This window comes from Rattus norvegicus, chromosome 13 (genome assembly GCF_036323735.1).
Source record: "Rattus norvegicus strain BN/NHsdMcwi chromosome 13, GRCr8, whole genome shotgun sequence".
Taxonomy (NCBI): domain Eukaryota; kingdom Metazoa; phylum Chordata; class Mammalia; order Rodentia; family Muridae; genus Rattus; species Rattus norvegicus.
In genome coordinates this window covers 72,382,891-72,399,772 of record NC_086031.1, presented here as the reverse complement: position 1 = coordinate 72,399,772, position 16,882 = coordinate 72,382,891, and the positions used below count along the sequence as shown (strand labels likewise).

At 42.7% G+C, this 16,882-nt stretch overlaps 1 long non-coding RNA gene and 1 pseudogene across 1 annotated transcript in view; both read right to left on the bottom strand.

Moving 5' to 3' along the window:
• Nucleotides 1-16,882, bottom strand: part of LOC120096293 (uncharacterized) — an 82,946-nt gene that overhangs the window by 18,896 nt on the left and 47,168 nt on the right. Inside the window, exon 4 of the long non-coding RNA XR_005492569.2 lies at nt 11,518-11,586. This is a non-coding gene — a long non-coding RNA (uncharacterized LOC120096293). The remainder of the gene's footprint in view (nt 1-11,517; nt 11,587-16,882) is intronic.
• Nucleotides 9,497-9,789, bottom strand: LOC134481519 (large ribosomal subunit protein eL28-like; annotated as a pseudogene).

Genomic DNA, 16,882 nt, shown 5'->3' with positions numbered 1-16,882 from the left:
AATTCTCGGGTGCTCAAATCTCAGCGTGGACTTCACTTAACCATAATCTCCATTTTAGTCAATTTTTCCTATGGTCTAATATTTTTCCTTATTATGAATTAATTCATTCAAAAAGTTGTATTGGGCCTCTACTCCTCGACTCTATGGACCATCTAGAGTTATTTCAGACAAACTTTAATTTTATCTAGCAGAAACAAAAATACCAGAAAAAAACGAAAGACAGCAATACAGAGGTCAAAATGATATGGTGCTAATAGAAGGGGAAGCTCTTGGTCCTGCCAAGACTGAACCCCAGTGAACGTGATTGTTGGGGGGAGGGTGGTAATGGGGGGAGGATGGGGAGGGGAACACCCATATAGAAGGGGAGGGGGAGGAGTTGGGGGATGTTGGCCCGGAAACCGGGAAAGGGAATAACAATTGAAATGTAAATAAGAAATGCCCAAGTTAATAAAGATGGAGAAAAAATGGTATGGTGCTAATGGATGAGCAGGATAACTTGTTAACAGAGTGTGTGACGTCTGAAATACAACTTCATTCACCACAGAGAACCCCAGTGGCTGAATATTGAAAACCATTCCACAGATGGATACAACCAAGCTGAGGAATGGGAAAACCGATTGGGAAGCTGAATGTAGTTTGGCAAAGCAATAACACAAGATACAGGTAGTGATAAAGGGGTGGAGTTGGGTGGCTAAATATGGTGGATGAAACTGGCAGGCAGCAACCAGATCTAGGAAGTCAAGTAGATCTTGACTCGCAATTTCACCAAGATGATGTTCATTCACTGCCATTTATTGAGGGGTGTGTGTGTGTGTGTGTGTGTGTGTGTGTGTGTTGTGGATTTTGTCCCCAAAGTTGCATGAGAATCCTCACGTCTACATGTAAGACACCAAGAGATTCTTCCCCCAGTTGGTTTTGATTGGTAAATAAAGTTGCCAGCAGCCAATGGTTGGGCAGGGAGACAGAGACAGAATTCCCCATGGAAGGAACTGAGAAAGGAGCAGGAAGAGAAAGAGCTGCTGTGCCAAGAAAGGAATAAATGTCATGCCTGAGAGGTTCTCTAACGTAGCCATCCAGTAGGTGCTGGGAACTCAGCCCAAGAGGACTGCAGATCTGGGTCCTGGGCAGCCAGGATGGGATACAGGTTTTAGTAAGTGATAACTCATGAATATCAGAGGGGAGAGTGTTAGCCATGTGGAGGTTTGGTAGTGGGCCAGCATTGAGCTGTCTAAGGCATATTCAAATATGTGCTGTGTGTGTGTGTGTGTGTGTGTGTGTGTGTGTGTGTGTGTGTGTGTATACTCAAATCCATTCTTACAAAGAAGAATTATCAGGCAAAAGCTAAAGAACAGAGGATAGTGTTTACAGAATGGTAAGAGGATTTAATTTACTCTTCAGAAAGAGTCCTCATATGGAGAACATACTATCAGGGTATAAAGATAGAGACATGGAACTCAATTAGGGGAGTATTGGAGTAGTCCAGATGCAAGGCATTGATGATCTAAATTCAGGTAACAGAAGAAGAGCTTGGGAAGGGGTCGTGAGTACAGTCTGCATTCCTAGGCCATTTGCTCAAACGTTTTTGCCCAGAGTCCAATGGCAAAGCATTATCTACTCTTGTTTCCTCAGCTCAGAAACATGATAGGTGGAGGCTCACAGAGAAGACTCTTGGAGATGAAAGGGAAAGTGCACATTAGCCAGACCTTCTAGTCACTCTTGATCTCCGTTATGACGTGTCAGGGACGAGAAAATCGTTCCCGTGTAGATGTTTGCTTCTCTTCGGTAGAGGTAGGTTCTTTCATTTTCCTTAATCTACCTCAGGAAAACAAAACAACTCTAATGCTGAGAAATGAACCAGGCTGTCATAGAAGATTACAAACATGTTTTTAACATTTTTTAACCATGTGGCTCTATTATTATTATTATTATTATTATTATTATTATTATTATTATTAACTTGAGTATTTCTTATATACATTTCAAGTATTTCCTTTCCCAGTTTCCGGGCAAACATCCCCCTCCCCCCTCCCCTTCCTTATGGGTGTTCCCCTCCCCATCCTCCCCCCTTGCCGCCCTCCCCCCAACAATCTACTTCACTGGGGGTTCAGTCTTAGCAGGACCCAGGGCTTCCACTTCCACTGGTGCTCTTACTAGGATATTCATTGCTACCAATGAGGTCAGAGTCCAGGGTCAGTCCATATATAGTCTTTAGGTAATGGCTTAGTCCCTGGAAGCTCTGGTTGCTTGGCATTGTTGTACCTATGGGGTCTAGAGCCCCTTCAAGCTCTTCCAGTTCTTTCTCTGATTCCTTCAACGGGGGTCCTATTCTCAATTCAGTGCTTTGCTGCTGGCATACGCCTCTGTGTTTGCTGTATTCTGGCTGTGTCTCTCAGGAGGGATCTACATCCGGCTCCTGTCGGCCTGCACTTCTTTGCTTCATCCATCTTGTCTAATTGGGTGGCTGTATATGTATGGGCCACATGTGGGGCAGGCTCTGAATGGGTGTTCCTTCTGTGTCCGTTTTAATCTTTGCCTCTCTCTTCCCTGCCAAGGGTATTCTTGTTCCCCTTTTAAAGAAGGAGTGAAGCATTCACATTTTGATCATCCGTCTTGAGTTTCATTTGTTCTAGGCATCTAGGGTAATTCAAGCATTTGGGCTAATAGCCACTTATCAATGAGTGCATACCATGTGTGTTTTTCTGTGATTGGGTTACCTCACTCAGGATGATATTTTCCAGTTCCGACCATTTGCCTACGAATTTCATAAAGTCGTTGTTTTTGATAGCTGAGTAATATTCCAGTGTGTAGATGTACCACATTTTCTGTATCCATTCCTCTGTTGAAGGGCATCTGGCTTGTTTCTACCTTCTGGCTATTATAAATAAGGCTGCGATGAACATAGTGGAGCACGTGTCTTTTTTATATGTTGGGGCATCTTTTGGGTATATGCCCAAGAGAGGTATAGCTGGATCCTCAGGCAGTTCAATGTCCAATTTTCTGAGGAACCTCCAGACGGATTTCCAGAATGGTTGTACCAGTCTGCAATCCCACCAACAATGGAGGAGGGTTCCTCTTTCTCCACATCCTCGCCAGCATCTGATGTCACCTGAGTTTTTGATCTTAGCCATTCTCACTGGTGTGAGGTGAAATCTCAGGGTTGTTTTGATTTGCATTTCCCTCATGACTAAAGATGTTGAACATTTCTTTAGGTGTTTCTCAGCCATTCGGCATTCCGCAGCTGTGAATTCTTTGTTTAGCTCTGAACCCCATTTTTAATAGGGTTATTTGTCTCCCTGCGGTCTAATTTCTGGAGTTCTTTGTATATTTTGGATATAAGGCCTCTATCTGTTGTAGGATTGGTAAAGATCTTTTCCCAATCTGTTGGTTGCCGTTTTGTCCTAACCACAGTGTCCTTTGCCTTACACAAGCTTTGTAGTTTTATGAGATCCCATTTGTCGATTCTTGATCTTAGAGCATAAGCCATTGGTGTTTTGTTCAGGAAATTTTTTCCAGTGCCCATGTGTTCCAGATGCTTCCCTAGTTTTTCTTCTATTAGTTTGAGTGTGTCTGGTTTGATGTGGAGGTCCTTGATCCACTTGGACTTAAGCTTTGTACAGGGTGATAAGCATGGATCGATCTGCATTCTTCTACATGTTGACCTCCATTTGAATCAGCACCATTTGCTGAAAATGCTATCTTTTTTCCATTTGATGGTTTTGGCTCCTTTGTCAAAAATCAAGTGACCATAGGTGTGTGGGTTCATTTCTGGGTCTTCAATACTGTTCCATTGGTCTATCTGTCTGTCTCTGTACCAATACCATGCAGTTTTTATCACTATTGCTCTGTAGTACTGCTTGAGTTCAGGGATAGTGATTCCCCCTGAAGTCCTTTTATTGTTGACAATAGTTTTAGCTATCCTGGGTTTTTTGTTATTCCAGATGAATTTGCAAATTGTTCTGTCTAACTCTTTGAAGAATTGGATTGGTATTTTGATAGGGATTGCATTGAATCTGTAGATCGCTTTTGGTAAAATGGCCATTTTTACTATATTAATCCTGCCAATCCATGAGCATGGGAGATCTTTCCATCTTCTGAGGTCTTCTTCAATTTCTTTCTTCAGAGGCTTGAAGTTCTTATTGTACAAATCTTTTACTTGCTTGGTTAGAGTCACACCGAGGTACTTTATATTATTTGGGTCTATTATGAAGAGTGTCGTTTCTCTAATTTCTTTCTCTGCTTGTTTCTCTTTTGTGTAGAGGAAGGCTACTGATTTATTTGAGTTAATTTTATACCCAGCCACTTTGCTGAAGTTGTTTATCAGCTTTAGTAGTTCTCTGGTGGAACTTTTGGGATCACTTAACTATACTATCATATCATCTGCAAATAGTGATATTTTGACTTCTTCTTTTCCGATCTGTATCCCCTTGACCTCCTTTTGTTGTTTGATTGCTCTGGCTAGAACTTCAAGCACTATGTTGAATACGTAGGGAGAGAGTGGGCAGCCTTGTCTAGTCCCTGATTTTAGTGGGATTGCTTCAAGTTTCTCTCCATTTAGTTTAATGTTAGCAACTGGTTTGCTGTATATGGCTTTTACTATGTTTAGGTATGGGCCTTGAATTCCTATTCTTTCCAGGACTTTTATCATGAAGGGGTGTTGAATTTTGTCAAATGCTTTCTCAGCATCTAATGAAATGATCATGTGGTTTTGTTCTTTCAGTTTGTTTATATAATGGATCACGTTGATGGTTTTCCGTATATTAAACCATCCCTGCATGCCTGGGATGAAGCCTACTTGATCATGGTGGATGATTGTAGTGATGTGCTCTTGGATTCGGTTTGCCAGAATTTTATTGAGTATTTTTGCGTCGATATTCATAAGGGAAATTGGTCTGAAGTTCTCTTTCTTTGTTGGGTCTTTGTGTGGTTTAGGTATAAGAGTAATTGTGGCTTCATAGAAGGAATTCGGTAGTGATCCATCTGTTTCAATTTTGTGGAATAGTTTGGATAATATTGGTATGAGGTCTTCTATGAAGGTTTGATAGAATTCTGCACTAAACCCGTCTGGACCTGGGCTCTTTTTGGTTGGGAGACCTTTAATGACTGCTTCTATTTCCTTAGGAGTTATGGGGTTGTTTAACTGGTTTATCTGTTCCTGATTTAACTTCGGTACCTGGTATCTGTCTAGGAAATTGTCCATTTCCTGCACATTTTCAAGTTTTGTTGAATATAGGCTTTTGTAGTAAGATCTGATGATTTTTTGAATTTCTTCTGAATCTGTAGTTATGTCTCCCTTTTCATTTCTGATTTTGTTAATTTGGACACACTCTCTGTGTCCTCTGGTTAGTCTGGCTAAGGGTTTATCTATCTTGTTGATTTTCTCAAAGAACCAACTTTTGGTTCTGTTGATTCTTTCTACGGTCCTTTTTGTTTCTACTTGGTTGATTTCAGCTCTGAGTTTGATTACTTCCTGCCTTCTACTCCTCCTGGGTGTGTTTGCTTCTTTTTGTTTTAGAGATTTTAGGTGTGCTGTCAAGCTGCTGACATATGCTCTTTCCTGTTTCTTTCTGCAGGCACTCAGCACTATGAGTTTTTCTCTTAGCACAGCTTTCATTGTGTCCCATAAGTTTGGGTATGTTGTACCTTCATTTTCATTAAATTCTAAAAAGTATTTAATTTCTTTCTTAATTTCTTCCTTGACCAGGTTATCATTGAGTAGAGCATTGTTCAATTTCCACGTATATGTGGGCATTCTTCCCTTATTGTTATTGAAGACCAGTTTTAGGCCGTGGTGGTCTGATAGGACGCATGGGATTATTTCTATCTTTCTGTACCTGTTGAGGCCCGTTTTTTGACCAATTATATGGTCAATTTTGGAGAAAGTACCATGAGGAGCTGAGAAGAAGGTATATCCTTTTGCTTTAGGGTAGAATGTTCTATAAATATCTGTTAAGTCCATTTGGCTCATGACTTCTCTTAGTCTGTCTACATCTCTGTTTAATTTCTGTTTCCATGATCTGTCCGTTGATGAGAGTGGGGAGTTGAAGTCTCCTACTATTATTGTGTGAGGTGCAATGTGTGTTTTGAGCTTTAGTAAGGTTTCTTTTACGTATGTAGGTGCCCTTGTATTTGGGGCATAGATATTTAGGATTGAGAGTTCATCTTGGTGGACTTTTCCTTTGATGAATATGAAGTGTCCTTCCTTATCTTTTTTGATGACTTTTAGTTGAAAATTGATTTTATGTGATATTAGAATGGCTACTCCAGCTTGCTTCTTCTGACCATTTGCTTGGAAAGTTGTTTTCCAGCCTTTCACTCTGAGGTAGTGTCTGTCTTTGTCTCTGAGGTGTGTTTCCTGTAGGCAGCAGAATGCAGGGTCCTCGTTGCGTATCCAGTTTGTTAATCTATGTCTTTTTATTGGGGAGTTGAGGCCATTGATGTTGAGAGATATTAAGGAATAGTGATTATTGCTTCCTGTTATATTCATATTTGGATGTGAGGTTATGTTTGTGTGCTTTTCTTCTCCTTGTTTTGTTGCCAAGACGTTTAGTTTCTTGCTTCTTCTAGGGTATATCTTGCCTCCTTATGTTGGGCTTTACCATTTATTATCCTTTGTAGTGCTGGATTTGTAGAAAGATATTGTGTAAATTTGGTTTTGTCATGGAATATCTTGTTTTCTCCATGTATGTTAATTGAGAGTTTTACAGGGTACAGTAACCTGGGCTGGCATTTGTGTTCTCTTAGGGTCTGAATGACATCTGTCCAGGATCTTCTGGCTTTCATAGTTTCTGGCGAAAAGTCTGGTGTAATTCTGATAGGTCTGCCTTTATATATTACTTGACCTTTTTCCCTTACTGCTTTTAATATTCTTTCTTTATTTTGTGCTTTTGGTGTTTTGACTATTATGTGATGGGAGGTGTTTCTTTTCTGGTCCAATCTATTTGGAGTTCTGTAGGCTTCTTGTATGCCTATGGGTATCTCTTTTTTTAGGTTAGGGAAGTTTTCTTCTATGATTTTGTTGAAGATATTTACTGGTCCTTTGAGCTGGGAGTCTTCACTCTCTTCTACACCTATTATCCTTAGGTTTGATCTTCTCATTGAGTCCTGGATTTCCTGTATGTTTTGGACCAGTAGCTTTTTCGGCTTTACATTATCTTTGACAGTTGAGTCAATGATTTCTATGGAATCTTCTGCTCCTGAGATTCTCTCTTCCATCTCTTGTATTCTGTTGGTGAAGCTCGTATCTACAGCTGTCTCTTCTTTTGGTTTTCTATATCCAGGGTTGTTTCCATGTGTTCTTTCTTGATTGCTTCTATTTCCATTTTTAATTCCTTCAGCTGTTTGATTGTGTTTTCCTGGAATTCTTTCAGGGATTTTTGTGACTCCTCTCTATGGGCTTCTACTTGTTTATTTATGATTTCCTGGTATTCTTTCAGGGTTTTTTGCAATTCCTCTCTGTAGGCTTCTACTTGTTCTCTAAGGGAGTTCTTCACGTCTTTCTTAAAGTCCTCCAACATCATGATCAAATATGATTTTGAAACTAGATCTTGCTTTTCTGGTGTGTTTGGATATTCCGTGTTTGCTTTGGTGGGAGAATTGGGCTCTGATGATGCCATGTAGTCTTGGTTTCTGTTGCTTGGGTTCCTGCGCTTGCCTCTCGCCATCAGATTATCTCTAGTGTTACTTTGTTCTGCTATTTCTGACAGTGGCTAGACTGTCCTATAAGCCTGTGTGTCAGGAGCGCTGTAGACCTGTTTTCCTGTTTTCTTTCAGCCAGTTATGGGGACAGAGTGTTCTGCTTTCGGGCGTGTAGTTTTTCCTATCTACAGGCCTTCAGCTGTTCCTGTGGGCCTGTGTCTGTTGTTCACCAGGCAGGTCACTTGCAGCAGAAAAGTTGGTCTTACCTGTGGTCCTGAGGCTCAAGTTTGCTCATGGGGTTCTGCCTACGAGCTCTCCACGGCGGCAGCAACCAGGAAGATCTGCACCGCCGTTTCCGGGAGCCTCCATGCACCAGGGTTCCAGATGGCGTTTGGTGTTTTCCTCTGGCGTCAGAGATGTGTGCAGAGTGCAGTCTCTTCTGGTTTCCCAGGCGTGTCTGCCTCTCTGTAGGTTTAGCTCTCCCTCCCACGGGATTTGGGTGCAGAGAACTGTTTATCCGGTCTGTCCCTTCAGGTTCTGGTGGTGTCTCAGGTGCAGGGGTCCTGCCGCTCCTGGGCCCTCCCCCACGGGAAACCAGAGGCCGTATACAGTTTCCTCTTGGGCCAGGAATGTGGGCAGGGGTGGGCAGTGTTGGTGGTCTCTTCCGCTCTGCAGCGTCAGGAGTGTCCACCTGACCAGGCGGTGAGGTCTCTCTCCCATGGGGTTTGGGAGCAGAGAGCTGCTGCGGGCCAGGATCCGCGAGTTTGGGACTCCTGGTAAACACAGGAAGTGCCCAGTCCTAGAGGAATTTTGCCTCTGTGTGTCCTGAGTTCACCAGGCAGGTCTCTTGCAGCAGAAAAGTTGGTCTTACCTGTGGTCCCGAGGCTCAAGTTTGCTCGTGGGGTGCTGCCTACGAGCTCTGCGCAGCAGCTGCAACCAGGAAGATCTGCACCGCTGTTTCCCTGTCTTTAACATTTATAAAACCAAGGAGGGTCCTCTTTCCTCCTCAGGTATCACAAAGTAAAATGAAGTGTGTAAGGAAAGCCTTCTTACTCAATTTCGAAAGCAGTGTGAGAGATCATGCTAATCCTCAATTCTTATATAATATTCTTCTCTAAGAGACATAGGCACCAGGCCAGGGCCTTTACAGAAACCCCATGAAAGGGGCATATTCTCTACTTCCTTGACCCGACTGGCCTCCGTGTGACTTGCTTTGTCCCACTGAATGTGAACCAAAGCAACACCTGCCACATTCTATGTGTGCCACAGCCATTGTAAATTCCAACCATATCTCAGATAAACAGTGACCACGGATATCTGTTCCTTCCACCATAACTTATTGGGGGGGGGGGGGGGGAGTGTGCACAGAAACCAGAGGTTAGCATCGGGTGCCTTTCTCATTCGCTCCCCACCTTGGATTTTGAAACATTCTCTCTCACTGAGCACTGAGTCTCACCAATTTTGCCAGATTGGCAGCCATCGAGCTTCGGAAATTCACTGTCTCCACTCCCCAGGAGCACACATGCAGGCTGCTAGACCTCATGTTTTCTGTGAGTCCTAGAGACTCAAGCTCAAGTCTTCTTGCTTACCTAGAAATCACTTCACTGACTGAGCCATGTCTCCAAGCCCACACCTTGGTTTATTCTTGGAGTACTAATAATAATAAGTTTAACTTTAATTTTTTTCAAACCTTATTTATCTTTTTGGTTGAACAAGTCAATGGACTTTTTACTGCTTCTGGGGTGTGGTGCTCGGGAGCTCTTGGTAAGGCACACCACAGGCTTCTGACTTCGAAGGACAAAGGACTGGCACTGGCCCTGCGGGTAGCCGCCGTATGCAGATCAGGGCGGTACTTGTTCTTTCAGATCATGTGCCTGAAGCTGCTGAGGGGAGCCCCAGCATTCTTGTTGATGGTGGTCCTCACGTAAGAAGTGGCGGGTTTTTGCTGACCGGATCTGCATTTCAAAACCACCACGACCCCTTTACCATCAGCCACCAGCTCCACTCTGATGGTCTTGTGGTGAATTAGCCCGTTGTAGGGGAAGGAGTCTCAGGCCTTCAGTTTATTGGGCTCCGTGCTGCAGTCTACTTATTCCTCTCGATCAAGAAACTGGAGCAGTTCCGAACGACCATCCGTTGCAGATGCATGGACATGGCGGTGGCTCCTTTCCCTATTTTTAATGATGGTTCTTAAATGCTTTAACCTCTCTTTTAGCTCACCACCAGAGGTAGTGGGAAAGAAAGGATATGGGGGAAGCGGACCTGTTTAGAAAGGTTCTTTGGAGCACCTCCTATCTGTGTTGTCTGAGAATCACAGTGGAGTTTACAGGTTAGCAGCAGCAGCTCGATCCACTCACAAACACTTCACAGATACACCAGCAATCCAGTTCGGTAGAGTCAGGGTAACAAACACGAATCAGTAGTGGTGACACTACCCAGCAGAGATTTGAGGATCACTTGTTACTGTGACATATTCCTCAGAAAAATCGGGGAACTAACTACACAAAACTCCAAGACGTAGGCATACAGAGCTTTAACGTTTAAGACTTTACCAACCAGAATAGAAGTTGCAGACAAATGACTAGAGGAATAGAACATTCATTTTTCCAAAGTCATGGACCATTTAGAGTAAGGAAACAGTTTCCTAGCTTGCACACATTGTGCAATATCTCTCAGCCCTCTCACGTTAATATTATCGTGTTTGAATATTATCTTTCTACTAGGAAAGGGACACTGATAGGTCTTCCAAGTTCCCTTGATTGAAATTGTTCAGTTGGAGTCTAATACAGAATAAATCTAGGAAATATCGTTGAGCTAGCTGATTTCATGCTGTAGATTTTTTTTTTCAATTTGCAAACTTGATCATTTCTATTTGTAAAAGACCAGAGCAGTTAACCATCCACCATGGAAGTTTCTGCAGAAACCTTAAAGCAAATAACGCATCTTGACTGAGGAAAGTTATCTTTTGCTAATGTTAGTTTATCCAAGAGAGACGAAGTGAAGTCTTCTTCACTGTCCGAAGGACACTGCTAGGAAGGCTCTTATGGTTTATAGGACCTTCCTCTTTGGGAATAGGAAAAGTAAAGATGCACCATGAAGTACTACTTGGCATACAATAGGTGCTCAATAAATAACTGTTCACTAACTTAATGAACTGAAAGCTGAATGAATAAAAGCTCACCTACACTACAGGTAAAGGGACATCCCCAACTAGACCCTGAATTGCACATCAAATGCATTTTGTGCTAGGTGAAGTGTGTGTGCATGAGTGTGTGTATGAGGGTGTGTGTATGTGCGTGAGTGTGTGTGTGTGTACGCATGCTGAACTTCCAGTGCTGTTCTTCAGGTGCTGTACCCTGTGTTTATTGAGACAGGGTCTTGCATTGGCCAGGAACATACCAACTAGATGAGGCTGAATGGCCAGTGAACCCTAGAAAGATGCCTGTCTCCACCCTTCCAGAAGGGGGATTTTAACTGTGTGCCAACTTAACTGACTTTGTTTTGTAAAACCTAAGTTCTAAGCTGATGTCCCAGTGCATTGATTTCCCCATTCACTCACCAGTTTCAATACCCAATTTTTATTAAATCAGTTGCTACATATTAAATATAAAATTGAGGAGTCAAGGCTCAGGTAGGCAGGGAATAGTCTGATACGACTCTCTTACTAGTCTGCCACCCTGTCTTACATGTTTCTAACTACTCCCACACCCAAGAAAGGTGACCACTGGTATCTAGCAGTTAAGTGGTAATGGTCTCCTGTGTATTTGTTACTAGGGGTGGACTCTGGGGTTTCAGAAGATGAATGCCATTCACAGAATATTATCTTTATCTCTGTCTCTATCTCTATCTGTGTCTCTAGCTCCCAGTCTGCCTGTTACTTACAGATCAAGAAGTGGCTCTCTTCAGTTGTTCCTGCCTCTGTGCCTTTGGCCCACCATTATGGGCTTTAACCTGTTGAAACGATAAGCCCAATTAAATGCTTTATTTTATAAGCTGCCTTGGTGTTTGTTACAGGAATGGAAATGTAAATAAGAATTAATCATAGCCATGATTCTAAATAGTAAATATTTTAAACAGATTTTACTTGAATATAATTGTAATAACCTACCACATAATAACTTTAGGTAGGGGTTTCAAGACAGGGTTTCTCTGTGTAACACCCCTGGCTGTCCTGGACTCACTTTATAGACCAGGCTGGCCTTGAACTCACAGAGATCCTCCTGCCTCTGCCTCCTAAATTCTGGGATTAAAGGCACGCAAACACCTGGCTGTTTTAGATTGTTTTTGGTTTTGTTTTGTTTACTTTTTAAGGTATATTTTTAAAGCAAAAGTACTTTAAGTGAAGATGATATTAATCACATTTACATATTTGTCTACTAGCAGGCAGCCCCCAGGAAACTCTTGTGCATGGCATAGGAGACAGGGATGTTTAGAAAGAACTGACACCCAAGTGTGGTTTTGGAAATGGCTGTATCTCATGATCCTCCAAGAGGTCTTAAGACACTGAGTAATCACTAGACTACAGCTGGGAGCCATCAGTGTGCACAACTTAACCTCCCCCTTTGAATGGAGAAGATAAGGGAGGGAAACTAGGGAGTTATATGAAAAAAGAGGTGCTAATACGTAGGTTGGCTGAGCGTCTGAGCAGGTGCCGCCCTGTGTAGAGAGTCCGACGGAAGGTGGCCCCACTCGGCTGCCACTTAATAGCTTTCTAAGGTTGGAGAGCAACTCTCCAGGAACTTACAAGACTCTTTACATCTGGCCTCATGACATCTGAGACAGAATCATTGCTACTGCGGTCTCATTCCTCTTTTAACCCAGCTCAGTCCTCCTGAGGACAAAATTATTCACAAAGATAAAGATGGTTGGCATAAAGAAAAGGGTGCAACAAAATGTCTGCAAAACAGGTCTGTGAAGTGGACACTTAGAGTTTCTTTGGAAAGTTGGTTATGTCAAATGCTGTTTGGCTGGGGCACACAGGTGAAAAGGATGTCTTGCTAAAGCAGACAGGTGAAAGAGTGTTTTCCTGAAGCAGACACAAGTGAAATGATGTTTTCCTATAGCAAACACATGAAAGGACATGTGATGGAGTATAAACATGACCCTACAGGCAGTGGGAGATGAGCCGTGAGCATTGGTTTGGTTTGCTCCTCCTTGCTATTCTTCGCTAATGACACGCATGTATTGGTTCACCTTACACAGCATTGTTGAGCTCCACTTGTAACACTGTCATTGAGAGAAGCTCTCCCAAGAACTGCTCATGGGGTTCCTGTGGCAGCATGCTGTTTCTGCGGCTTCACCTCAGGCCAATTGACCATCCTAGCAGTTTCTTTAGGATTGAACTACAGCTGCTGGTTTGTGCCTGGTATCTGCCTGCTGAGAGGACTGGACTGTAGCTGCTGGTTCGTGTGTGGTGTCTGCCTGCCTAGCGGACTGGTCTGCAGCTGCTGAGTTGTATTTGGTGTTTGCTATGGGTCTGAACTGCTGAGAAAAAAAGATCAAGCTTGCCCCAAAGAACTACTGCTGAGCAGGTCCACTTCCCCCACATCCCAATAACTTCTCTCCTCCACTGCCTCTGCTGGGTGGTGGGCTAGAGGACGGGTTGAACCCTTATGAAAAGTAGGTTGCAAAACAATTTTGCCTACAGTTCTGTGTCACATAAGCACTTCTACCTCTACACTACTGAAAACAAGGCTAGGACACCCAACAATATTGCTAAGCCCATGGAACGTTGCTTATGTGTACATATTAAGGGGTCCTATTTTAGTTATGTTTCTGTGCTCGAATAAAATCATGACTAGGAGAAAACTGGTCAAGGAAAGTGTTTGTTTGGTTTACATGCCCTGATTATAATTGTCCTTGAGGGGAGCCAATATAGGAGCTCACGGCAGGAAGCCAGAGGCAGGTGGTAAAGCAGAGACTACAGAAGAATGCTGCTTATCGACTCAATGGCTCTTAGATTGCTCATCTTACTTTCTTATACACGCCATGCATTAAGTTGGTACCAGGGAGTAGGATGTTGCTGTGATAGGCCTGACCACGCGGTTTGTTAGAGCAATATGGAAGACATCGGGGTTTTGAACCAGAAAAACTATTGGATGCTTCAGGCAGAGCTGGAAATGGGCAATCCCAGTAGATGTACAGGAGAGCATGCTGACAGTGATTAGAAATGTAGAGGCCCAGCTCAAGACGTTTCTAAGAGGAAGGATATTAGTAAGTGACCTTGCAACTGATCTTGTGATATTTTGGCAAAGAATGTGTCTGTTTTCTGCCCTAATTCAAAAAACACTGCATGAAGCTAACTTGAAGAGTTTGGATTCATGGCATTGGCAGAGAAGACTTCAAGACAGAGCAGTATTGACTGTGCCGTGTGGTTGTTAGTGGTCACTCATATCAATCTATAATAAAAAGGAGAAAGCTAGACAAAATTAATTTTAAAATGTATACTTTGAGCAGAAAAGGCACACCAGGAAGTGTAATGTAGAGGACAGACGTTCCAGTACTCAAGAAGATAATTTTTTTAAAAACCTAAGGCTAATGGAGAGAAGGGAGTCGTGACCTCAGGGCAAAGCCCCTGATCTGGTACTAACTTCTGTCTCAGTCACTGTTTTATTGCTGTGAAGAGACACTGTGACCATGGCAACTATTATAAAAGAAAACATTTAGTTGAGGGGCTTGCTTATAGTTTCAGAGGATTAGCACACGATCATAACAGAAAACATGATAGCGTGAGGTCATACTGTAGAGTAGAAACTGAGAGCTACACTCGGATCTGCAGGCAGAGAAAGAGAGAGTCTCTGGGCTTGGCACGTCAAAGCCCATGCTCTCTGACACACTGTCTCTAACAATGTCATGCTTCTCCACCTTTCACTGAAAATATAGTCTTTTCTCATAAAAGATATCCTGATTACAGTTTCTCCTCCCTCTGCTTCTTTTAGTTTTTCCCCATCTTCTCTCTGTGTCTCATTAGAAAAAACATCAGGCTTCTGAAAGATAACACGCAAACATGACAAAACAAAATATAATAAGATTTAAAAAAAACTGCCACATCAAAGTTGGACAAGGCAAATCATGGCCATACTCCTCTTCTTAATTTTTTATTGGTTATTTTATTTATTTACATTTCAAATATTATTCCCCCTTCTCAGTTTTCCCTCTGAAAACCCCTATCCCATTTCCCCACCCTGCTCCTGTAAGGACGATCCCCCATTCACCCACTTCTGCCCCACCTCCCTAGCATTCCTCTATGCTGGGACATCAAGCCTTTATGGACCCAAGGGCCTCCCCTCCCACTGATGCTAGATGAGGCCTTCCTCTGCTACATACGCAGCTGGAGCCACGGGTCCCTCCATGTATAGTCTTTGGTTGGTGGTTTAGTCCCTGGGAGCTCTGATGGGGCCTGGTTGGTTGATATTGTTGTTCTTCCTATGGGGTTGCAAACCCCGTCAGCTCCTTCAGCCTTTCCCTTAACTCCTTCATTGGGGTCCCCATGCTTAATCCGATGGTTGGCAGCAAGCATCCGCATCTATATTGCTCAGGCTCTGGCAGAGAATCTCAGAAGATAGCTATATTGAGCTTCTGTCAGCAAGCACTTCTTAGCATCAGCAATTGTGTCTGAGTTTGGTGTTTGCAGATGTGCTGGATCCCTAGGTGGGGCAATCTCTGTTTGGCCTTTCCTTCAGTCTCTGCTCCACTATTTGTCCCTATATTGTTTTAGACAGGAGCAATTCTGAGTTAATATTTTTAATATGGATTGGTGGCCCCATTCCCCAACCGAGGGCCTTGCCTAACCTCTCAATAATATCTCTACAGGTTCTCTCTCCCCTTACTGGGTATTTCAGCTAATGTTATCACCATTGGTTCCTGGGAGCCTCTTATTTTCCTGGCATCTGGGACTTTCCCCATCCCCTACAGCTATATACCTCTGTTCAATTTCCTGACCCTCTGTACATCTTTTGTTCCTCCTTCTAAGAAGGACTGAAGCATCCACATTTTGGTCTTCTTCTTCTTGAGCTTTATATGGTCTGTGAGGTGTATCCTGGGTATTTTGAGCATTTTGTCTAATATCCACTTAGCAGTGAGTACATACCTTGTGTGTTCTTTTGTGACTGGGTTACCTCACTTGGGATGATATTTTCCAGCTCCAACCATTTGACTATGAATTTCATGGAGTCATTGTTTTTAATAGCTGAATAGTACCCCATTGTGCAAATGTACCATATTTTCTGCATCAATTCCTTTGTTGAGGGGCATCTGGGTTCTTTCCAGCTTCTGGCTATTATAAATAAGGCTGCTATGAACATAGTGGAGCATGTGTCTTTGTTATATGTTAGAGCATCTTTTGGGTATATGCCCAGGAGTGGTATAGCTGGGTCCTCAGGTAGTACTATGTCCAATTTTCTGAGGAACCTCCAGACTGATTTCCAGAGTGGTTTTACCAGTCTGCGATCCCACCAACAATGGAGAAGTGTTATTCTTTCTCCCATCCTCGCCAGCATCTGCTGTCACCTGAGTTTTTTATCTCAGCCATTCTGACTGGTGTGAGGTGGAATCTCAGGGTTGTTTTGGTTTGCGTTTCTCTTATGACTAAGGATGTTGAACATTTCTTTAGGTGCTTCGTGGCCACTCAATATTCCTCAGTTGAGAATTCTTTGTTTAGCTCTGTACCCCATTTTTAAAAAGCATTATTTGATTCTCTGGAGTCTAACTTCTTGAGTTCTTTGTATATATTGGATTTTAGCTCTGTATCAGATGTAGGATTTGTAAAGATCTTTTCTCAATCTGTTAGTTGCTATTTTGTCCTAATGACAGTGTCCTTTGCCTTACAGAAGCTTTGCAAATTTATGAGGTCCCATTTGTCAATTCTTGATCTTAGAACATAAGTCATTGTTGTTATGTTCAGGAAATTTTCCCCTGTGCCAATGTATTCAAGGCTCTTTCCCACTTTCTCTTCTAATAGATTCAGTATATCAGGTTTTATGTAGAGGTCCTTGATCCACTTGGACTTAAGCTTTGTACAAGGAGATAAAAATGGGTCAATTTGCATTCTTCTACATGCCCACCACAACTTAAGCCAGCACCATTTGTTGACTATGCTGTCTTTTCTCCACTGAATGGTTTTGGCTTCTTTGTCAAAGATCAGGTGACCATAGATGTGTGGGTTTAATTCTGGGTCTTTGATTCTATTCCATTGATCTACCTGTCTGTCTCTGTACCAATACCATGAGATTTTTTGTCTACTATAGTA